The following is a 25,574-nucleotide window of genomic DNA, read 5'->3' on the forward strand; positions in this document are numbered from 1 at the left end:
GTCAGATTACTCTGCTAACAGACTTTTTATAGTCAGGGTTGAGCAAGATCAAGGAAACATTACAATCAGCACAAACCTTACTTGAATACTTCCTCTGGAAACATAAACGCAACTTGATTTTGGTTGGATTCGAGATTCAAATACTTTAGAATAAATGTACTGTCAGGAGTATCATTAACAAGACTTTCGACTTAGAAGGCAGATCATTGCTGGAACTTTGTAAGCATTGCGAATTACACAGCTACAGGTCTGGCGTTCAGTTATTTAAAAATCCGGTGACCTCAAAAATATCGTGCAATCCATACTAATGACAAGGAAACAGAAGCAAAATCTCCAAGTAACTCTGAACTGAAAAGGGGTTATGGGAATTTTCTTTAGGTTGACATGAAGTTTGAGCATATATTTTATGTAAAATGTGCTAGGAGTTGGAAAAAATAGAGAAAGTTTAGGCTGCAACAAAGGAATATATTCGTGATACCAGTCTACTTGTTCAAAGACTAAAATACCAATTACATTTTAAAATATCCTCTTGTGCTTTTCCCTTCTATAAAAAGGTTTTGAGTAGGGCCACCTGAAAAGAAAGAAAAGACAAGTGTGGGGTGCGTGTTAAGTCTGAGGTTTTGTTAGACTTCAGTGAAAACCCACTTTCCAGATTAAGAAGATAGAAGTTTCCATCAACCTTCAGCTTCAGATAGACACCAACACCGCCATGTGCTCTGTGCCAACTGCTTAGCATCAATTAGGAGAACTCAGACTAATTTTTATTTGATTTCTGTGCAGGTCTGTGGCCTACCCCTCAAAGCCGCTTTCTGAACGCACTGTTTGAGATGACTGGGCACATTAAAGTTCTTGAAATTGTTTTCGGTGTCAGGCAATGAGTTTTGCTTTCAGAACACAATGTGATAAGGCTCCTGGAATCTCTTAGTTTTAATATCTCTGAGCAGAAGCTTAAAAATAATTTTTGTATAAGACTTTTCAGTGTTCTGCCTTGAAAGCTTCTGCCAGTTCATGAGAACAAACAAGACTATAATGCAAACCCCTAGTTTTAGTAGTCAGTTGTTGAAGAATTTAACTCAGTATAACGTACATATGTAAAATGTATTCGTAAACAAGACAGGAAGCTTTGCTAATAGATCTGAAACCTTTTAATGAGGCACATTATTTCCTGCAGTTTCCATGATGCCACCACCAGAAGGCAGCATCACGCATCGGAGTAATGTGTTCTTTTTGATGGAAACCGGGGGCATAAATGAGTAATTTTGTCTGATGCTAGGAACTAGACAGAATTTACAGAATTATCAGACTTTCTGCTGGTGAAGTCAATTAGATGGTTTCCTGGGTTTTCTGTGAAGACGTTTTATGAGTAATATCTGGCCTTTGTCCTAGTGCAGAATCATTTCACAGGGTTTTTGCCTCTATTCTTCAAGGCATCAAATGCAACAAACTTCACCTGGAAGATGATTACGAAAAAAGACATTGACTCAAGCTGGTTGATAATTTCTGAATACTCCCTTGATCTTCAGAGAACAATGATGGTAGTCCTGATACCGTGGTTAGAACAAACAGAAAACAATATAGCAAAGTACAGTACAGGAGGCCACATATTCTGAGTTTTCCAACGAACATGACCATAGAATCATAGAATGTCCTGAGTTGGAAGGGACCCACAAGGATCATCAAGTCCAGCTCTTGTCACTGCATGTGACAACCCCACAGTTCTCACCATGTGTTTGAGGGCATTGTCTAGTCTCTTCTTGAATATTGCCAAGCCTGGGGCCGTGACTGCCTCCCTCATGATATTTGCCAACCAAAGTCTATAAGACTGAGTTGATTAGACAGTAAAATTATGCTTGAAAAACATATTATTTGAAGATTAAATACTGAGTGCAGAAATTCTTTTCTTTGAAAGAGGAAGTGTTCATCTTGTTAGGACACCATAGTAGTCTATAGATGTGCTTCCTGGTGCTATTGCTTCTGGGGAAAAAATCCTTCAAAAATATATTAACTTTGAAAACTAGTTTGTTTTTCATCAGATCTGGACCCTACTGGAAATTGACTCTGCTGACAGAAAAGGGCACCTGAAAATTGGTTTGGGAGTCAACACAATCTATAGTAGAGTACTGTTATGAACTGCTCTCTGCTCATGGTTCGAAAACAAGGTGGCTATGAACACAATGTCTACGTTATACACTGTATTAGGATTCTAAATGTCTGTATGGCACTAATTTCCAGCTTGACTTTGAGATGGTAAACACACAAAAAATGTTTTTTAAATAAAAAATTGTATCCCCTTCAAAAGGTCCAGATAAACTACTGAAAATTTATAACAAATGGGTATTCATCAACAATGTAAGATGTGGATCAGCAAAACTCCTAAACAAAAACAGTGGGATGGATATAGAACTTTGCTATATTGCTTCCTAGGATTCTTCAGAATAGTGTGCCCATTCTGACACAGTAAGTCTTTATTGTTCCTGAAAAATACCAAGTCTATGGTGTCTGTGACTATCCTTAATTTCCTGTGAGATATTTCCACATTTAGGCTACAGATTTTCTACTCAGAGTATCAGGTATCACTCGTCTGCTTCTTTCATGTTAGCATTCATGAGATAGTAGGTATGACGGTAGTGTTGGTATCTTTACCTTTATACATTCACACTCATCTCACCACAGCAATACATTCTAAGAAGAGGTCACTGTAAGGGTACATTATTGTGAGAGTAGACAGTGGGTCTTGGTGGGCAAAAAGTCTGTATGGGATTACAGTATTCTGGGAAGCAGCAACTTAATGATTTCGGCTGAGTTTACAAGAGGATTCAGCCAACAATCCTTTTAGAAATGATCAAGAAAGGCAACATTCTTCATGGAAGTCCCATTATCCCTGATATAGTGGTCTGTTTAGTTATTCTCTCTCCTTGGGACATTCTCCAAGGACAGGTTGAAGTAATGCCAGTCCCATTTACAGCATTTGGAGGTCCATATAAGTCCTTTTGGCTCTCTATCATACTTTCATTCTGAAAAGGTTCTATGGGGAACATACAGGACCTTAAGTAAGCTGAATGGCGTGTTCTGCTTGGGACAAAGGGAACAGCCGTACTCCTTCTCACAAAGATATATTTCTGAACAGGAGGGAGGTTCAATTCCTTCTTCCTCAGTTAGATCATGAGAAATCGTAAACTTCAGGTAAGGACATGGCCCACTGCCCTAGGTAAGAGAAATCTGGCCACAGTTGACTTCTGGTTTCTCATCCTGTGGTCATCTGATGCTAAAATGTCTGGCTGCCAAATAAAGAATGAAGGGGGCCAAGGGAGTCACTTCTGAAGCTGAAGTTCAGTGTCGCTAAACTGCTGTAACCCTAGCTTTCTGACTTTGGGTAGTGACCTTTGGTCAACCATAGCTGGGTGATATGACCCAGTCACAGGAAGTTTTCTGCTTATTGTTCATGTAGCAATGAAAAAGGGATGACCAGCCAAAAGTGAGCACGTGTACTGGCAGTTTCATTGCTGCCTTTCACTTCCATTTCTCTTCCTTGTACACTACGGTTCCTTGTGGTCACCCACAGTCATATGTTATCCAGTAAATTCTTTGCTGAGAGCCACTTGCAGCATTTCTGATTTTACCTCAAAAGTTTCCTCTGTATCATCAGTTGTTTCCACCTTGTCCTAAGCATATATGTCCTTTATCTTTCTCACCATGAACTTTCACTGGTCTTCAAGGCTACCCATATTGCACTGATAGTGAATATTCTGATCAATAATCTCTGAAGAAAGATGGGTGCATAGCTTTGGAGTCAAGCAACCCCGAAATTTTTTCTTCAGTGTAACAGCTGTCAAAATTTAGATGGTGTCGATAGCTAAGGAAATTAGTATCAGGTGTTCGGGGCCTTTTAACAGAATAGAGTAGATGTGGCGTTCATAGCCCTGCCAACCCACATATCTTGCCAGCAAGTTTGCTTCATGTGAACTGTATAAAAAATGCTTTCAGATAAAATGTAATGAAAACAGTTGACCATGATAAAAAAGGCTCTAAGAAAGGTCATATCCCAAATATTTGTACCATGCTGTTAGGCTGAAAGCAGACTGGTCAAAGAGTTTTCAGTCAGAAAATGAAAATTTTGTCTAGCTATAAATTTCTTAGTAGCTGTTTGCCACATGACTGGAAAGAGATAAAAGCACACTCAATGAGGGGTAACAGAACACCTTGTTCTGATGTTCACTCACTCCTCTTTCTCTCTAATGTTTTCGATTTAGCAAGACATTTAGGTCCATGGGTCAGTGTTTTGCTGAGCTGAAGCTTATATTTCTGAAAATGACAACACATTCCACAAATAAATTCCCTGCAAAACAAAACAATTGCATGTGCTGCCTGGACTCTGGCACTGAGGGTAGCTGCACAGTTTCTCAGCAAGATTTTTACTCACCAATTCATTCACAAACATTGCCATCATGAGACCAAGAGCAAAAAAATTAACTTTATATGCACATGCCACACAGTAAGCTCAGATGACAAAAACTTTAAAGAGCTGCTACAGCTATGTGAAAACTCAGAGCTGCACCAATAAAACAGAAGGGCTCCTCATATTTGAAAAAACTGGTCTGATTTCTTAACCCTGAGTTACTGTCTGTAAAATGCAAACTCCAAATTCAGGCCACTGTTTTTAAAATAGGCACCTAAATGCAGACTCCTAGATAATTTGATCCCCTCAAAAGAATAGGACATGCTGACAACCTCCAGCTAGCAGCCCACGTCTGCACGGGTGACAGGGGTTTTGTCACATTGGTGCTGACCTGTGCTTCTGCGCGTTGGAGCGCAGCACCATCTAGCGAGTCACAGAAAACAGATTCACACAGACTATGGTCCAAAACAATTTAAACCAAATCTAAGTAAAGCCCCTCCTTTCTACAGAAAATGAAAACTTGTTTATGGAAGATGAGCCTTTTTCTCCCAGTACAAAGCTCTCAATATCCTAAAGTTATTAAATGTAATGATCAATCAGCACTTAATTAAATTGCCACAAAGGTTTGACAGACTGTTATTATTCATTTAGTCATGCACTATCAAAATCAAAAGTACTTATTCAAAGAATAATAATATCCTTCTGAAAAGTTTAACATATTTTTACCTTTTGAAGAGAGCAAAAATTGTGGATTTAGCTGTCAGAAAAGGTACCAGTGCTATGCCTGACCTAGTATAGTGATTTATTTATATGAGTGTAACAAGAGAGATTAAAGCCATGCTCTATATGTTTAATATGCTATATCACTTTGCTCCCTCACTATGGCAACGTAAGCTCAAATTTTCCTGTGCACTGTGCTTTGCTGTACTGGAAGCTATTTGCAAAATGGTATCTAATTCCAGCTCTGTACCTTTCCTGTTGTGTTATCTGTGTTGCTTTTATGACATTTGCCTTAATAAGTCCTCTGTATCTTTCTCTGACTCCTGTATATATGCCTTCTTCCATGTCACCTTTGTTATTCTTTCAAAAGCTGTACAGGCTAAGCACTTTCTCTCGGCTTCAGTATCTTCTTAAAACAATATTCCCTTAAGAACTTTCTCAAGAAGGATCAACAAGGAACCAATTATCTGAAACAAAACAATGCCGATCAGCTTTGAGACTGCCCAACCACAATTACTGGTATGCTCAGTACCATTTCTCGAAAAGCTCATAATATTTTCAAAAGTAGACAATCTTCTAAACAAACAAACAAATCCATGGAAAAATGTAGTCATAGGTTCAGACACTTTTTGTTTTGTTTTGGTTTGGTTTGTTTGTTTTGGTTTGTTTGTTTGTTTTGTTTTCATGATGTGAATCTGTGAGTACCTGACAAACTTATAGCTAGATCATCATAGATACAGAATGCACAGTTCTCTAATTCATATGACAGGATGTGGATGAAAACTTCCAGGATAATTTGCAAGTTCCTCTGTTAGAGCAAAAGATAAAACACAGTAGATTTTCTTAGAGGAGGTTTTGATTTAAAGCAAATGAACTTGAGGAATCATCACATCCATACTGAAACCTTAGTCCCAGGATTACCTGATTTTTGGAGGTACTCTTGTATCAAAAGTAGACTTTGCCCCTCTCAGGATCCTAACTGTACCTTGAAAGACTCTCAGTCCATTTGGGTATACAAGGACGGGAGGGAATATAGGATTGTGACAGAAGCCCAGTTCTTAATATTTTTCTTCTTGTTATTGGCAAACTCCAGAACACTTCTATAACTTTATGAAAAAGAAATTATTCTAATGCAGGTGAGATGCAACAAACAATACAGCTTTTTGCTGGGAACAGACATTATAGCATTTTTCAAAGCCTATAATGTTAATATAAACACATTTCTACCTTATATTTAGACAGATCTACCTACAAACAAAAAATTTGTGTATGTTCTTCATCATGGAATATAATTTGTATTTTGGTTATAAAGGGTTATTATATGTCTGGGTTTTTTTTCTGTAAATGCCTTATTTTTTACCTGTAAAAGTGTGGCTATTTGTCGGTTATTTCTGAACATCTGGAGACATTGTTAGACTCCCTGAGGTATCAGGTTTGCAGCAGCTGTGCTGTTTGATGGATGTACCTATATTTTTTTCAGCTGTGTTTTAGTTACAAAAATGGAAGCCCCAAACCAACCATCTTTTGTACAACAGAAAAATTACCAGTCTTCTCAGTTACTAACCAATTAAACAAAACAGTAAAAATAATGTTTGTACATAATTTGGAGCAACTTATTTTAGTTATAAGTTATTCTGTGTCCTTGACAGTGGGCCAGTGAATGTAATATCTAAGTTTTGTAACAGTAACGGCTTCATAATACCAGGCCATATAATCGTAAGTAAAGGGAGTCAGAGAACTGCTCTGTGAGACCAAGTGAACTTCTGGGCGAAAAAAGAAGGGTTTGGCTATACTTTGAACCAATTTAACAGCTCTGACTCTCACAAAATCACACAGAGTGAACTAAGAAAAAGTGCTGTTGCACTTCTAATGTACTTTCTCCAGATCTAGACTCATTCCCTAGAACATTCTTTTAATGTGGCTAGGCATTGATTCACTGACTCATTGATACCCGTTGTCCTGTTACTAGAATGCTTACTTATGATTTTTTTTTTTTCTCTCTCTTCTGGTCATATTTTACACCTTCTGGGTGTTAGTAAAACAACACAATACTGGCATAATATCGTCCTATTGAATCCAGATATAAATGTAAGAGTGATGAGAAAAGGAAGATTAATTAACATATTTAAAACTGTTTTCCTAGAGTCTGAGATCAGATTTCAATACTGATAACTGAAATTAGTTTGCATACAAAACTGAGGACTGCAATGAACAGTCCTTATTGTGCCTGGAAAATTTTTGTGTGGCTTGATTCAGTTTCCCCCCAGCATCTCCTGTACAGTCTGATGATATCAATAAAAGGAGGTGATATTATACTTTGCCCCTTTATGAGATATATGGATTTTACCATTGCAAATTCAACATTTTCCCTCTCATATGACATTATACTGAAATTATGTATACATTAGCAAGCGACGCAGCACAATAGGAGTGGATCTGTAGTGTCTTTTGGGGTTATTTATTTTAGTTTAGCTCTAGTCTAGCCCTAGACTAGTAGACTATAAGCTTATTCATAACTGGAGCACTGGTCACGTTTAGAACCCTTCAGGATGTGAGTCCATGGCACAGCAGGAAGCAACCCCCAGGGGATTCACTTTATAATCACACTGATCTCAACTAGAATGCTAAAATCCTCAGAAATATACCAAGACATTCTACTTAATTCCTATTCTAAGAGTGTGAGGAAGGTGCACAGATTTCATAACTACTTGCAATGGCAAATACTGATAAACATTCTGTTACACACTTCACCTGTCTTCTTGATACTAGGTTCTTCATTTGCATGCTAGATTATGAAAAGGGTGAAAAAAAAAATCTAAAAAAGATTTTGTTGAGTGGAACCTGAGCAGCAGAATTATAATCCAATTTGAGGAAGAAAGAAAACTCTGTAGCAAAGAGAGAATCCTGCAAGCACTACTGAAAGAGTATTTTTTTAATGTGTATTGTCATTGTATAGTCTCTAAAAATACAGGACTTAGTTTCTCACTAAAATATATCCATTGCTACTCTTAACAAAATCTTGGATCTCAACTAGGTGCAGTAAACAGGACCTAAGGATCGTATTTCCAATAATACATTTGAGTCTATTCAATTTTCAACTCAACAGTGTCAAAATTGTTGAGTTTATTTAAGTTTGTGCAGAATTTTAAATAGGCAGAAAAACTAGACCACAATAAGATTGACACATTCATTTTTTTAAGTGTTCAGTTTCCAGATATCATTTTTATGAGAAGTGTGAATATCAATAGATTTGAATGCTAGTTTTTCCCTTCTCAAAGGTGTTTTGATAACTTTTCCTTCAAATCCACACGTCAGCTCTACACTCAACATCACTGCACATGAAACACATAGAACACAGTATAATATCCATATCAGACCAGCATTTTTATCAGAGGATTAAATTCTTTATAGGGTACTGTTGTGGATGAGTGATTTGGGGTCCTGCTTGCTGCAGAGCAATGTTTAGATCACTGAAAGAAAACTGTGACTTAACAGAGTCTGATGGCAAGGTTCACTCTATTACTTACTGCATGGAGGAAATATTCTAAGCAGAATGGGTTGCAAGATGTTTTAGAATGATTAACAGGGACAGGAGATGTTCAGAATGGTCCCACTTTCTTTCTAAACTCCTTCTCAGAGAGGAGTCTATTTGTGGCTGTATCCAAACAGTTCTAGATTTGGCCATTGGTTTATGTCTAAGAGAAAATAAAGGGCAAGGAAAAATAGGTAAGGGATTAAATGTATTTAAGGCCAAAGTATTATATGTGCACACAGGATTCTTTATATTGCTTGGCTAGGATTTCAGAGTTTCATCATGCTTCATTTCAACCTGATTGCCTCCCTTCTACAGATCTGGTGTCAGGTTGCTCTGAAGTCTGGAACTCAAAACAAGCTCTCAGGAATGCAGTTGTTGTTGATAGTTCATTGCTGCTTTGTGCTGGCCTTGAAGGTGTTATTTTGCCCAAGTGGATCCTGTTTTGCTCATCAAGGTACAAAATAGGCCTTATCTTGCAAGTGTTGTTGATGATTTCTGTCTGGCTTGTTTTGATCAAGTAGACACAAATTTGGTAAACATGAGTGGAGCTGTATAACATACAGTTTAAGATTTCAACAAACTTACCTACTAAGTAACAGGAAGTCACACAACCTTATAATTCTAAGTGATTCATTCTGTTTAAAATGTACTTATTTAAGCTAAATGATAAATATAAAACTTAAGTTAGGCTTATCCAGTGATCTGTGATTAGTAAAAGATCATTGCCCTACAGCCACGCTTGCCTAGCTGAGAGAGCTCAAAGTGGGCTCACCCAGGCTGTCATATTTATAGAATAAAGTGGTTGGCTCATAGTCAAATTGCAGACAGTGGGAAAGGTCTGCATGAACCTCCTTGCACCCACAGCTTGTCAGTGTTCACTGTGTCATTCTGCTCCTTTGTGGGTTTCCTAAAAGCAGTTCTTGGCCCAGCTACAGCTCAGACCTTTATGTGTTTCGGAGCCTGTACTGAACTGCTGCTGGTTTGGTTAAGCGGGGTCGAGTGCATCCATCATAGAAATGTAGAAGTCATTTTTGCATTTATCATCTCATATGAGATCAGCAAAATGTATGAGAAAGCATGTTCCACCCGATGCCTTGAAAACAGGCTGCTTTCCCTGCGGTACACCCCAACAATGAGATGAGGGCATTTTATATTGACAGAGCTTGAGTGAACAAGAAAATGAGCATTGTTCTTCAACAACTCTCAAATTCAGCTTTGGCACCAGAGTAAGCAGCTACAATCTAATGGCATCTTGTGTAAGTGAATTTATAAGATGTCATTTTTAGGGATCATTTTCCCATTATAAAGCACATATGGTAAGTAAGCATTTCAGGAAGAAAAATTATAATTAGTTTTATGCATAACTCTCATGGTTTCTCTGAGAAAATATTTTTTATTAGCTTTAACTTTCCTCCTTTTCATAACATATTCAAAACTTGTAATTGTCATAAGGGGTCATTTTTTGTGAAAAGAATGGGATGAGAATACCTCCCCCACAAGTTCTAAGAAAACAGCCGCTTCCAAAACCTGTCAAACAGACAAATAACTTGTCTCTTTTTTTTTTTTTCTTGTCCTTACACAAACAGCATTAATCATAATTAGTGCTGAAATATTATAAAACAGATTGATAATAGAAATTGCATTAGGTCCTAGTCATAGAGCACACTACAGTCCTTATCTTTCAGCCCCTTCTTTCTCATGCAATCTGAACAGAATGTGGAGTGGTGTGTATGTATACTTATTATGAGTTATTGCTTTGTTAGTTTTTCAGTGACAAAGTGGTGAAAATTAACTTTTTCAGTCATATTTATTTTTTATTAGTATTTATTATTTATTTTTTCAGTCATATTTAAAATACTTTTAAAATATGTAAATTTGTACTAGTAACATTGATATATAGATTTTCAGGATTTGTGAGAGAATGTGATAACAGGGTAGCTTATGGATCCATTTCTTTACCTTTTCTTTGTCTATAGATGGCAATAGAAGTTACACTGATTAGCAAAAAAATATCTGGGAGCTATCACCTTGGTTTTGTTGCTAAGGAAACCATTTTCTTGACATCAATGCATCCAGCAGGTCTTACTTTCCTGTGAGCTCAAACAGAAGCAGCATTGTGGAAGGGCATTGAGGCAGCGGGAAACCACAGGGATAAACAAGGAGGAAAAGATCAATAAAGGTAGCTGAAAGTTAATACAGGGATACCATCTAGTTGAATTGAATTAACTCTTGTTTCTGTGTGGGTCAGCTATGGAGCTCTGTGTATAGGTAAGGATTTAAGTCTCCAACAAGATTACAGCTAAAAGCCAAAGAGGAACAGAAGCCTCCACATCAGAAACCTCCATCCACATCCCCACCCCACTAAAAAAAAAACAAAACACAAAAAACAAATCAAACCCCAAACCAACAAAACAAAGAGGGAAAGGTGGAACCATGTGGTTTGGATACAAAATCTGAAGGAAAAGATGTTAGGTTTCCAGTCTTCTACCAGTCTTAAAATGGTAACCCGATTTTAAATAGAGACCTTTCTTCTACTTCTCCCATCACTTAATTTACCTGGTGCTATGTCAGATGGGGTGTTCCATGAGAATTTATTAATTATGCCTATTTAATATCATAAATGAACTTTTTGTTGGTGTTTCTGCAGCCAGAATTTAATTCGTACTTCACTTCTCCACTGTATATCACAAAACTGAGTAGATAAGTGACTCTGCTATCCACTCTTCCTGGCTGACTGCACAATGCTTCAGCTGTTTCCTTTTCCAGCACTGGTCCTTGCAAATTACTTAAACTGTGCTAAAAATGAAGTGAGCCACAAGCAGGATACACCAAACACCACATTTGGCAGAAAGCTGGGTGACACATGAAAACCTGTCAAATAAGTTATATTAGTAAAACCAAAGGAAACCTCAAGTGGCAAAATGGTTGGCTCTGGGACATAGTGGTGGTATACACTCTCTTTTTTCTTAAAAAAAAAAAAAAAAAGCAAAATCTCTAAGACAGTGGTATGAATCCAGGCAAGAGCAATAGTAAAAGCGTTATTGTCACCTTACAAATTTACAACAGTCTACCACATCTGAACATGTCTGAAGGCTGTCTCTGTACCATCTCTTGTTAAAAATTCAGACACAAACCCCTGCCATCGTACCTAGGACTACTTGTGTTCTTAAACTGAAAATTTCAAAATGTATCATTGGTATGGAAGTGTGAAGACACTGAAGCTTACCTTCAGTAAATGAAGCAAGGAGAGAGATTCCCAAGTCACTTAGTCCTTTCTCTGTTTCTGCACATAAAACAGGTATATTTTTCTGTATATTTCAAGGTTATTTTCCTGTTTATAAACATGTACAAGTAGATATCATCAATACATGGACACATTTACTTAGAGACTGTCAGGAGTTGCAAGAGTGAGGCTAATCCACGGGAAAGGAGAGCTGGGAGCTGTTTGAGCTGACACAGGCAGGTCACAGGAACAACCACAAACCATGGATGAAATGCAAAAAGTAAATTACTCTTTGTTACCTCACTAACTGGGGGATCTCTGAAAAAGCACCTAGGCACTGGGGCAGAGGTACACAAGCAGAAACATGGGGACTGCAGAGGTCAGTCCTTGCTTGAAGATCAATGAGCTTGATGGCTTCATTTGTATTTCAAAGATTCAAGCAGGCGCCATTTTCCACTGTGCTTTGATGTTTCTCACAGCAAAGCAGGAATCTTGAGCACATTTGATAAAGTGCCTTTGAGTTTCTCACAGGCCTATGTTATGTAAACACAGAGGTTCTACTTGTCAAGCACACAAAGCCAAAAAACAATCAGCATGATATGTATGTCTTTCTATACCCCATCTGCAGTTGCTTGAGCATATTTACAATTCTTCTCCTTGCTAACCTTCTGATATATTCCCACAGGAGCCAACGGTGCCCTCGGCACAGCTGGGTGATAATCCCCATGACCAAGGGCATAGGGGAGCAGAACAAGGCAGTAGAGGCAGCAGGTCGCATCAACAGGCCAGTGTCATCAAAGTCAGGGTAACCTCAGAGAAAGGTCTAAGGCCAGTTCAGGAAAGCCAAACAGAAATTTGGGATCAGCAGATGACAGAACTGGAACCAGTAACACCTGTGATGCAACTCAGGCAAACTCAGCCGTGAGCATTGATGGGCCTCCTGGATCAAAGAGTATATGGGGTGCTGAGGTAATTCCAAGTAGCTGAGCTTATGGGTGCTCTCAAGACCCCAGCAGGGAAATACTGTAGAATGATTTGGAAAGTTTCTATTTATTTTGTTAGCATGAGAGGATAACAAAACACTGTCTTGGATATTACTGGACAATACATCAGAAGTAACCATAACACATGACTTCATTACAAGAGTGTAATTATATATTTATCCTACTGTACAGTCACAAAAAACTTTGTGTTTTGTTCCCACTGATGAAGGATACAAAGGGAATCTGGGGATTTCTGCTCCATATGTGAACCCAGGAGCAATAGTGAAGGCATCACTGTGACCTGAGGAGAGCAGAAGCCATGGCAATGTTAAACACCCTCTCACAAACCTACATGCTCAGGAGAGCTGCACCATACAAAAATGAGGTCTATGCCACTGCAAAGCATGGATGGATAAGTAAGGCTGGGGAAATAGTAACAGACCTTCAACAGCCATAGTTATAAAAGCATTTTTTTTGTTAATTCAAGGTCTTTCCCGTTCTTTTAGTTTTTGACTTTCCTCTGTACTTCCTCTTCCAGGTGAGGTTTGTTGCATTTGGTGCCTTGAAGAACAGAGGCAAGATGTTTTATGAGTAATATCTGGCCTTTGTCCTAGTGCAGAACCATTTCACAGAGTTCTTGCCTGGAAATTTTAAAATAAGCAAATTAATCTTAGAGCGATCCCTGCTATAGAATGAATTGAAAGAACTGGAAACTGTCACAAAACAAAATATATTATTGTTCTAATGTTCTGACACAACAGAGGACAGCTGGCCTTTCAAAAATAGTTTCTGGCTACTTTAGGATCAGTTATATTTTTTTAAGGAATACGTACTACGGATGAATAATATTAGAATGTACGATGAGTTTAAATAAACAGTTGATATCTAAACAGATGACAACACCGCAAGCACTGAAATGTGGCCCCTGAAAATTTGCAGTTCCTACAGAAGATAATTAATCTTAATGTCCCAGACTTAGACCACGTCTGAATTCAATAAGATACACCCTCTGTAACAATTAAAAAAAAAAAAAAAAAAATTGAGATGCTTTTCTTTTCTTTTTGCAGTAGCAAATAAAAGCTTTGCTTTATATTCTGCTGGTATGCAATACTGGTTGTCTTAATATGCACAAAACACAGGATTTTTATGGAATACATTGAGAATACATACAAAATTGATGTCTGAGCACTTTTCCTGTTAAAGAAAGAACAAATTGAGAGAAATTGCCTCAAAGACTGTATGAAAAGTAGTATGAAAGTAGTCTGATGATTTCAAAACCCTAAGTAAATCATAGTAAGTCCACAAAACACGTAGAATACAGAAAAAAAAAAAAAAAGAAACCAAAAACAAACAAAACACCTCCTAGTATTTTGGTGGAAGTAACCTCCTGTGAGTGACTAACATTTGTTGTATAATTAGAGTACACGAAGCCCTTACTGACCAGCAGAGAAATTATCACTTTTACCTCCTTTTTTTATTGGTGAGAAGAATTTGTGCGTATTTAGACTATCACCTGAATTAACATATGTAAGGAAGTAATTTGTCCCTGTTTACTCGTAGCCTGAATACTGGCTTGTGTTTTATTTTTTAGCATTAATCCTTGGACTCAATTCTACAGGAAAAATAATCTGTTTTTCTTCAAAGTGTGATACGAATTTTCTAAAAAAAGAATCATCCATCCTGAATTTTTATTACTGTTTTAACCAGAACTTGGAGCACACAATGGTTCATTATCTGGGTGAATCAATGTGAGGATTCCAAAATGAATGAACATTGTTTCCCTATAATATAATTCCTTGTAATACTATGGAAGCTGATGAAAATTTTCTCAGTCACAGAGTCCAAAGCTAAATTTTTCTGCACATATGGTTTAGTTCCCATTGAGAAATTGATATGTTGGATATGTAACTGAGAAGAGTTACTTTTTGCGTTTCACATATACAATATTTTATTTCTCTGTAACATTATTTTAACTATGAAGTTGACCAAAGTCAGACACCTATTTGACACCACCCTTGACACTGCTGACTAGATTGAGCAGGTCTCTGTTCATGATAATGGATTTTAAACACCTAGTTCATCTTAAACTTCTAGCTATCTACACTGGAATGTTTAAAGTAAAATCCCCAATTCCCAAGTAAATTTAAAAGTGACTGGTTAATCTCAGTCTTTACACTGGGACCCATTTCTCCTTATATTTTGGCCCTTGTTTGGATAATTTTTTTTCAGCAACCAAACTCAAAATAAACACAAACCATAGTTTTAAAATTGCACCTTTGGCCAGATCTGGACTAAGTTCAGTTTTGGCTCTTTATCTACAGAAATTGCCCATCCACAGCAGTTACCTGAGGAATACACATTTGAGAAATCAGAACCTGTTTCTGTTCTCTTTCACATCTGGGCTATATTCAAAGTGAACTTACATCATCTGTTTTTGTTCTGAATTTGTGTGAAGAGATAAGAACTTTCTCACACCCTGCATAAATTCACATACAGAGCAAAATGTTTGAGCTGTAGGATTGTTGTAGGATTACCACTTTACTGCAGTTAGAGAAGTGAGCTTTTCTAAGTAAACCAAAGACCTTAAACTGATAAAAATCATTTATATGAAAGAAACTCCTTAGTCACAAAGATCGCCAATGCTTATTTGTTACAGCTCATGAAAAACTCAGAAAATGTATCTAAAAATAAGAGGCACCATTTAGAAAGAAAATCTACTTTATTTCATATTTCTGAAATGTTGTAACAATGCAGGTAACTATATGTCATTAAGTCTTCTGGTTATGAATAATCAACTTGTATTCCTGGTGGCTGGTGTAGTTATTAATACCAGTGCATTGTGCATATTTTTATCATAGATAAACAACATAACATTTACCTTCATAAAAGTTTTCATATGAAAATTAAAAATGTGTAAGGTAGTAATTTCTTTACCCGTCACATGAGAATAGAAATAGGCTTAGTGAGAAACAAAAGGCTTGTTGTTGATATTACAGGCTTTTGCTTCCAACAACAAAAGAAAAGAGACTAGTATCTCTTTCATGCCACCAACTCTCAGTAATCAAAGAATGTTTCAAGGGGCACAGAACAGAGATCTTTCATATGAGTAGATTTACTTAGAAGATTTTTGCTCTATATTTCAAAGCACTCCAATAATATTTGAAAGTCTGCAAGGCTTAGTTGAGGAACTCAGTTAAAAAGAATGGACTTTAATTTAAAGAAATGAAGAAAAAAAATAATCAAATAAAGAAGCATTTGGCCTCTAATTCATAGTTCTGTTCAGCTTGAAATTCTACTGGAGTCCTCATTAATAGAACTGTGAAATTCGGATTGAAAATGTGAAATGTCATCATCACTGACATGTCCATTCCCACACAGCTCTCAGTTCGAAATGTAAGATGATTTATCTTGGCACATATATAGTACCTACAAAAAATAATAGACTTCCTGTTGCATTCCTTCCATACATATATTCAACATGGTAATCTGCGTAGGTTAGAGCGACTTGTTAGGGATGTTTTTGAATTTTACAGAAAAAATCAAAATCACAGAGAAACTGAACTAAATAATAGGAAAGTGTTTTATGTTGCCTGAACCCTTTTCCAGTTTTTGAGTGCTCTTATTTCTCCCTTTCCTTCATTCAATTTTTTAAATAGTTGTTGAATAGGGAACACAGAAAAAGAAAAACACAAAAAATCTGAAGCAATACTCAGAAGAAGTTTGCGAAGGTGTGAACAATAATTTAATTAGTAAAATTTAGAGTCTATTGCAGATAATTTGTACACAGGAAAAATAATTTTAAAATGGCCTCATGAAAAATTCTGATTCTTTGAAAACAAATGGAACGTTTTTGCAATTGGCAGCAAAGTATCTGAGAACTCTCTGTTTCTAGCTGAAATATGTGAGGCCTGAGTCTTCTTGAAGTTGATGTGTATTTCTGGAAATATCTAAACCAAGCTTCAGTATACCTGCAAGGGAACTTCAGGTCACAACATATTCCAAAACAAATCTTATAAAACCCAAAATACATACAGTCTCTAGATAAGTATCTTCTTATCCCTTTCAACTATTCATGCTGCACTGAAGTGAGTCATGATCGCCATTAAAAGAAGGAAATAAAAAAATCTACTTTTTTCCATTTGAGTTATGTTCCTGATTCTGCTAACTGGAGTAAAAGAAATCTATTTCTTTCCATTTGAGCTGCCTTCCAGATTCTGCTTGATGAAAAGCAGAGACATCAGCCTCAGAATAGTGATGAGATACAGCCACAATTCATAGGATCACCCAGGGTATTTTCTAAACTTGATGTCCTAAAGCTGGACGTTAGATTGAAGAACTTCAGTAATAACTACAAAGTGGCAGTTTGAGGAGGAAGGATCTTATACTCTTATACTTTTCATCATGTGCTGCAGATGATGTTGAGCTTAATGGGCCATAAGCTTGAAGTAGCCTTGATGTCTGTGATCCTCATCTACATACTCTTTGCTGGTGCATCAGAAGATGCAGAGTGAAACCTGTCTCACAAATATTGAATGTTAAATCTGTAGCTACAATTTTGTTTGGAATAAAAAAATCTTTCTAAAACCTTGCTTCATTCATATAAGCATCACCTTGGTACATCTCATGTAAAGGGAAAAACAGAGAGCAACTATACCGCATCACTGACTGAAAAATAATAATAATGTGTGTTAAGCTGACTACTTGTTTAGTTCTTATTTATCTGTGTTTCTGTGTATTGTATCAAAATAGCATTTATCAAGGGGTAATTACAGAGGCAGGAAGCTATTGTTTTCTTCTGACACCAATATATGGTGGGAAATACTGCTTCAAGGAGTGTTCAGTGGAGACAGCTTTACCACAATTACAGGGAGATAAAGATTGAAGAAAGAAGGTGGTAAAAAAAAAAAAAAAAAAAAAAAGAGAGAAGAAACCAGCTACTTTAAAAAATGTTGTGTGATATCCACAAGACTGCCTTATAAAACAGACAATATGATGGGAGATAAGGTTTCAACGATAAAGCAGTCTTACAGTGAATTGCCCTTTCAAAGCAGGGTGGTCCCAGTGGGATGAAAAGTTAGTAATCTAAACTATACCTTACTATAAAAATGGCCCAGGCTTTGAATAAGCTGTTGTCTTTGTCATCAATCAAATCATAAAACCACTAAGTAAACTCATTAACGTCTTTGTCAAACAGGAATATAATTCCAAAGCTATAATCTTGGCAATGCCACTTAAAAAGAAACTTTAAACTGTCAGCAGAACTGTGTATGTTCTTATTCTTCCCAATTACTAATAACACTTCCTTTACTTAAGGAGTTTCCTTTTCTCAAGTAGTTTGCACATTTGACCTTTTATCCATTTTTGTATGCACTTGAGAGAAACATGCAGAGGTTGTTCCAAAACTCATGGAAGTCAAAAGCAGCTTTTTCCATATTACCAATTTAGTATGAAGTCAAGTAAAATTCTAAAGGACTACTAGCAGGAGAGAAAATAAAGAACACTAATAAATATTCTTTGTGGCCATGTACGTATAGAAATACTTCTTTTACCAAATTTCTCTAAAAAGTCTTAATGAAAAGATCATCTTTTTGTGTAATGTATGAATAATAGACACATCATAGCCTTGACAGTACCCATTATCTTTCTTCTCTACCACATTTTTCTGTTGTTTGCTCTTTCTTTAACATTTTCATATATTTGGCTACATATTTGTTCAATAAAATGGCAGGCAACATATCGCTATAGATTACAATGTTTTACCAATGTAGTGTTTGTTAAGAATTAACAACATACTGTATAATTTAAATATTTTAAATGTTATTTGCATCATTTATTTGTTTTAGAAAGGTGAAAATCCAAACTGATGTTTTTTCTTGAAAGGTTTTCTCCTAAGTATAGTAAAGTTTTGCTGTGTCAGAATTCCAATGTTGCTATGGTACTACAGTTCTGAAGAGCTGTGTACTTCCTTCATGTTTGTAGATCAATATCCAAATCAAAGAAAACATTTCCATCAGGGAAAGACATTGATGCGAGAGCCCACTCCAAATAAAGCGAAGACCACATCCACGGCATATATTCTCCACTTGCTGTCTTTCAAGCTTCTTCCAAGGAAACACCATTTTTACAGCCTAAACCAGAAACAACCTTCTCACTTTCAGAAAAAAGATGGTGTAGGGAGGTGTAATTGCCAGCATGGAGCAGGAGCTGTTTGCAGTCTCTTCTGTCACAAGGAGCTGGCTGAGTTTAACCTGTGTCCAAGGGACCTGTGCAGCACAACATGGATCTGAAGACCACGCTGCATGTGCAGCATGGCACAGCACAGCACATCATGTCACAGCTCACATTAGCTGTGCTGTGGATTGCTCACTCCTTCATGGTCAGGAACACTACAACAGCTCCCATGGCATGGTGTGGAGATATTTCTGGTGGCTTCAGATCAGGCCCAGAAATCATGTTGGTTACTCAACTCTGTAGAGCTTCAATGCATGAATATGTACTATTATTGCCATAAAGCCAATCAAATTCAAATTTTCCACCAGTTATCATAGCCAGAAATCAATTTATCTGTTTAATCCCTCTGAAGCTTTATAATACCTTCTAGACTTCCCTGATTTAGAAGCTTGTGATGAAGAGTTAGGAAAAATGCTCTCTTTGTTTACTGTAGAAACTCTCTAACTATCAAACCCAAAAATGAGCAAGGAAGAGATAAGCATTAGCTTGAGGTACAAATTTTATGGGGCTATCCATTTTATGAAAGATATTCTTTCTGTCATTCAAAAGCCCTTCTCTCAGAAAATCCTTCAATTTGACTATGCTTCACTCAACTGTTTTGGCTGAAGAAAGAGTACAAGAACACAGCAGTTTTTCATTTTTCTGAAAGTCTTAATAGTTAAAATATCCACACGGTATCCTAGAAACAAGATTCGGTTCACTTTTCAGCTTATGGAGTAAATCTGCATCTTTCCTTGAGAAAACTCCCTAGCCACAGCAGTAAAAAGTGTTTTGGCTTCTACTGTAAGTTACTGTGTTTCATTAAACTTGCTAAATGGACAATTTCCTTTAAAACCACCAGACGTGAATATCCCTTCCACTTTTTTCCACAATTATTGATTTCAAATAAAGTGCAACCACTCTTGGGACAATTCAGGATTGTTCTATTTCTATAGTCAGTGTGTAGCTAAAATGTCATTGTCATTATGTGATAAAAGATACAGTCCAAAATTTCATCGAGCAGAAGTTGTGTCTTCAACAGTTTTGTCTTCTTTCTTTCTTCCTCTTTCTTCCACATTTCCCTCTTTTTCTTTTATATCCTGTTGCAGGTTAAATGAAATTTTTATGTCAAGCAGAAAAATTGGGGTCAGCTGATGAAAAGAAGAAATCAGTTAACTGAAAAATCTTTTTACACATCTCTAGAGCCAGTTTTCAAATTATTAAAAAAAAAAAAAAAAAACAAAAGTCCATATTAGTAAACATTACACAAACACAGAAATAGACGGTAATATCTTTTCCCAGTGATGTTGTCTGAAAGTGTTCAGCCATGAATGAAAGAATACGTAAGCAAGAGGAGATTTTCCCTACATATCACATACATAAAATGAGAAATTAAAATATGGTTGTGGTTTCTGTATACAGAATACATACTGTACACCAACGTATTTTTCTCACACTGACTGTCTTGTTTATGAAAATCAGAGGGGAAAAACTAAAACCAGCACAGCTTCCATGCTCAAAGCACAGGCTCTCTGAGACTCAAAAGAATGGCGATCTCAAAATATCTTTCATGTTTCTGTGCCTTTGAAGTTTTGGGCAATGACTATGTGGTCATTTCATATCAATGAATAATGGCCTTGACCTGACTTGGACTCCAGATAGACATCTTTCTTCTTTGACATAGTTTTATGAAAACTTACAGTGTCAGTATTTAATGTATCATCTATAGTTTGAGATGTTGGAAGTCTGTCACAGAATATTTTTATTTGAGATCTGAATACTTCTTCTACTATAGATCACTTATTCAATAAGACTTGTAATCCAAATTTCACTTTTCCTCTTTCAGTTGTATACTATGTATATTTATCACTTATCCATTATATTTCTATTTATGCTCTGCACTGACAACTTGATTTTGCATCCTCATTTACCTATGATGCACTAATGTTGTGGTTATTTCCTTTCACTTTAATATATCTGAAGTTATGCCCTTGGTTAAATATTAAGCAAAGTTGTAGCTTTAACTGATAAATTTAGAGAACAAATCTTCTACTTTGCTTCTTAATATAACACAACTGATCCTGTCTGGTCTGAAGTGACTTATTTAGGTTTTTGGTTTGGTTTGGTTTGGTTTCTTTTTTTGTTTTTTTGTTTTGTTTTTTTTTTTTTTTTGTTTTTTTGTTTGTTTGTTTGCTTTTGTTTTGGTGTGTTTTTGTTTGTTTGTTTTTTGGGTTTTTTTTGCCTCTTCTTTCTTTACTTCCTAGCATTTTGTCTTAGACCTTGCCAATACATGTAAGATTTTCTTTTTCATAAAGTACAATTATTTTGGCAACTTTTTTTCTGAAAAATCATTATAAATACAGTATTGTTCAGGCACCTAACTGGATGGAGGAAAAAAAAAGATAAGAAATAACTTTCGTAATTCTGTGAAAAGCACAAGCACTTTAACTAGATACTTCTAATACCTTATCCAGTTCTCAAGGCATAGTTTGTAAACTTATTTTTAAAAGAAGTTTTTCAAACATTTATCATCTTAGTGTAATTTAGAAGTAGTTTGCTTCATCAGTGCGGAATTTCTATATAGAAGTTTTGTAAATTTTAATTGATTCAGTTTTAAAGTGAGAAATTGACTATAAAAATACATAAAATTACATAACTCTATGGAATTACTTAGTTACACTTTTTCTTCTTATGACACTAAAGTAATTTTAAAAACATAAAACTAGTTTCTCTCACTCTCATGTAATGAGCTAAATCAGAGTTGTTTACAAAACTATTTTATAGTCCATTAAAAACCATTTTCTTGTGGAAGTAGCATAGAGAAATAGTTTCCAGGTAGACAGGTAGAGATCTATTCTTCTGAACATTCTACAGAAAACTTTTTGACCAGCTCATGACCTAAACAAGGAGAATTAGATTTTGTTTCAGAGGCTACATGACCATATTAAATGTTACTGTAAATTTTCCCAGAAGAGAAAGAAACAACAGATGTTTTCAGAACCATCCCTAAGGACTGTGATGCAAAGGAAAGATTCCTTTCCTAAATACATTAGCATGCAGTTGCATTCACACAACACACATTGACTACACTGCTATGTCAATATTTTCTTTATTTTCAGTTCATTTTTCCCACATAACTATGAGCAAAAATCTTCTTGTATTTTTAATAAAAAGTTGAAAAATGACAAAGAAGGACTAAGATCCTTTAGACTTCTTTAGCTGCAAGTTTTTAAACGAATGTTTTCTTCCCCTAAGTCAGAGGTGTCAAATTCATTTTGACCTGGGGGCCACATCAGCCTTGTGATTGCCTTCAAATGGCCGAATGTAATTTTAGGACTGTATAAATATAACTACTCCTACTACTAAATCTGTGCTGCTGGATCACAACAGCATCTTCATTATATTATTTTTGTTCCCAGATTTTCCATTCTCTTTTTAATGTATAAATGATAAAATTACATCCATGCTAAATAACATAGCATATATTTTTCTGATTTTTAAAGACTTTCACACAGTAAAGTTGAAAAAATACTAAAGAGTAGGAACAACAAGGAACCGATTTTTTGTGGAAAGATCATTGCTGAAACATGAAAAAATATAGTATTTATCCTATATGTGAGTATCTCATACGTGCACATTTTAATAAATTTATATATACACATCACCTTCTCACTATAACTACCTGAAAGGAGGTTGTAGTGAGGTGGGTGTTACTCTCTTTTCCCAAGTAAGAGGGGAGAGGAAATGGCCTCGAATTGTGCCAGTGGAGCTTTAGATTGGATATAATGAAAAATTTCTTCACTGAAAGAATTGTCAGGCGTTGGAACAGGTTGCCCAGGGAAGTGGTTGTATCATCATCCCTGGAGGTGTTTAAAAGACGTGTAGGTGTGGCAGTGAGGGACATGGTTCAGTAGTGGACTTGGGAGCATCAGGTTTATGGTTGAACTCAGTGATCTTAAGGGTCTTTTCCAACACAAATGATTCTGTGATTCTATGATTCTGTGTCTTATGTTTTAATTAGGCAAACAACTATATTTATATACTTGGTTGTCTTACTGGCATATAGATAAGGGTTACAAGAACAAAAAATTTTGACAAGAATTTGTTCACATAGGGCAGGGCTGTCAAACTCGTTTTAGGACTACGTAAATGTAGGAGTAGTTACATTTATACAGTCCTAAAATTACATTCAGCCCTTTGAAGGCAACCATGAGGCTGATGTGACCACCCGTGATTGCATAGTTCATTCAGCTATCAGCAGCTTTATTCAACTAAGAAGCTAAATATTGACACTGATGAACTCTGTAGTGTTTTTCTATTCTTGAATGTTTTTCTGGATATTTCTCCTTTCTAGCATAAAATACCACTGGTAAATTTTACATGAAAATTTTTTGACAAAGTTTCATGACAACTTGTAATTTATGCTATATGATGCCTTGCCTACAAACACTTTAACAAACGTAACAGAAACCATTAGTGGAACAAATTATTTACAAAAAAAAGTCTGAGTTCAAATAAAATTGAAATTTCTATTCTGTCACACTATTCCAAAGCTGTTGAAAGAGGTTTCCATCTCACTGACTGAAATCCAAGACAACAGTTGGAGACAAATGTGTTAGTTTTCAAGATGTTATCATTCGCATATTTCATTCGATGAACTTTGGACATCATAGAAAATCTGTTGCCCTTACTGTGGAGGGTCAAAGCTTACATACTTTAAACTGACTGTGATGTCCAAGCTCATCAGAGTTTTGTGGAAGGACATAAGTCCATTTCTGATACATGATTTGGTACTTTGTGCATGGTTGAGACCCAGCACAGGATTTCTCTGTTCTTGTTTGCAAACCTGTCTGTAATGCATCTGCTGTTAGTGCTATCACTAAGCCTGCCAGTAATCTAGTTTTGTAGTTATTTTAAGATTATATTCCCACATTTAAATTATTTACTTGATATTTTGGATCTCATTTAGTTACCCTTAGTAGAATTTTTTATGTTTTAATATTGCCATTATTTCCCTGTTCCCTTTGCATTTGATTCTTGTTCCCAGTTCCGCTCCATGTTCTTTTTATTATAGTTTAACATTATCTGCAAGCCTAATTAAAGTGCTGTTTATCTCTTCACCCAAACAATTAATGAGTGTTAAATAATACAGGTTTTGTTGCAGTCTCCTTGTGTACTCCACTGCAGGCGTCAGGTCTAATAGTTGAGAATGTATATGTACTGCAGCTTTTCTGTTTCTTCCTCTTTGGATATTTTGTTTTTCATATACCTGCTTTTACACCTATGCAAATATGATTAATTATACTGGTAAAAAATTTTGACACAGTATCAAATGACTCTGCTCCAGCAGATTATTCCATGCAACACTTCGTTGAAAGAGCACCTGGAGTCAGAGAATCCTACAATTAATTGCAGACCAAGTATACTATGATGCAAATTCAGGTCTTCCAGGAAGAATGTATACCAAAAAATACATTTTATATATTTGCTTTTGTATAATATTCCAGATATTAAATTCACCTGTTTGTTCATTTTTTTTTTAAATTATTCCAGCAAGGGAGAATACTTTGAGTCTTCATTATTTTAGCTGTGAGTATTGCTTAGTTTTACTTTGTGCAAGAAAATATACAAATTTAAAATGGTGTCTGACTGTGACGCTAGATGGAGCTATCTCTTTGAAATCATCAACTATTTTGGAAATTCAACTTTTGTTCCATGTGCATCATACTGCAAATTATCATTTAAGAGAAAAAGAAAATTAAAAAAGGGAAAAGAATAAAGAAAACAACAACAACAACAACAACAACAACAACAACAAAAATCCACAACAACATATGAAACCAAACAGGTAATATCATTACTTACATTATTATGAAAAGGAGTCCAGAATAATTTCAAATGGGTACATCTAAGTTGATTTTTAATACACTGAGAAATTTTTCCACAGTGGTAGTTTTTATCAAAGTGGTATTGAGAACTTAAGGTCTGAAGAAGTGTTGGTAGCCTTTAAATAAAATTAAATTAGTTAACATCTAGTTGCTTTGTTACAAATGATACAGTAGCAATACATAGTGTTACTTTTTTATCATTCATTTGCTCATCATTGATATTTCAGCAAGGAATATTGAACTAGGGTAAAATGACTAGATTTTTCCTTGTAGTTCCTATTTTGATACTATCAGCAATGAGCAATGCACATCTATCCTGCAGCTGCTGCTCCTTGGAAGCTAACAACTCAATATCTGACTTCTTCTCCATGCACACAGATGTAGGCATTTGGTTTTCAAAAGACAGAATGATGTGGAAACATATAATCTAAAGGTGGTTCCATTTAGAATTAAAAACTTCGTGCATGGAACTTTTCTTACAAGAGGTTACTCAAGTTTGTTAAGTAAAAATAATTAAGAAGGATTCTTTGTATTAAGGTTCAAAACAAGTTCTGAGGATTTATGAAGCCTTGAAAGGAATGACTTTTAGTGACACTCATGTAAAATTTTCCGTAGGATG

Source organism: Patagioenas fasciata, chromosome 1 (genome assembly GCF_037038585.1).
Source record: "Patagioenas fasciata isolate bPatFas1 chromosome 1, bPatFas1.hap1, whole genome shotgun sequence".
NCBI lineage: Eukaryota > Metazoa > Chordata > Aves > Columbiformes > Columbidae > Patagioenas > Patagioenas fasciata.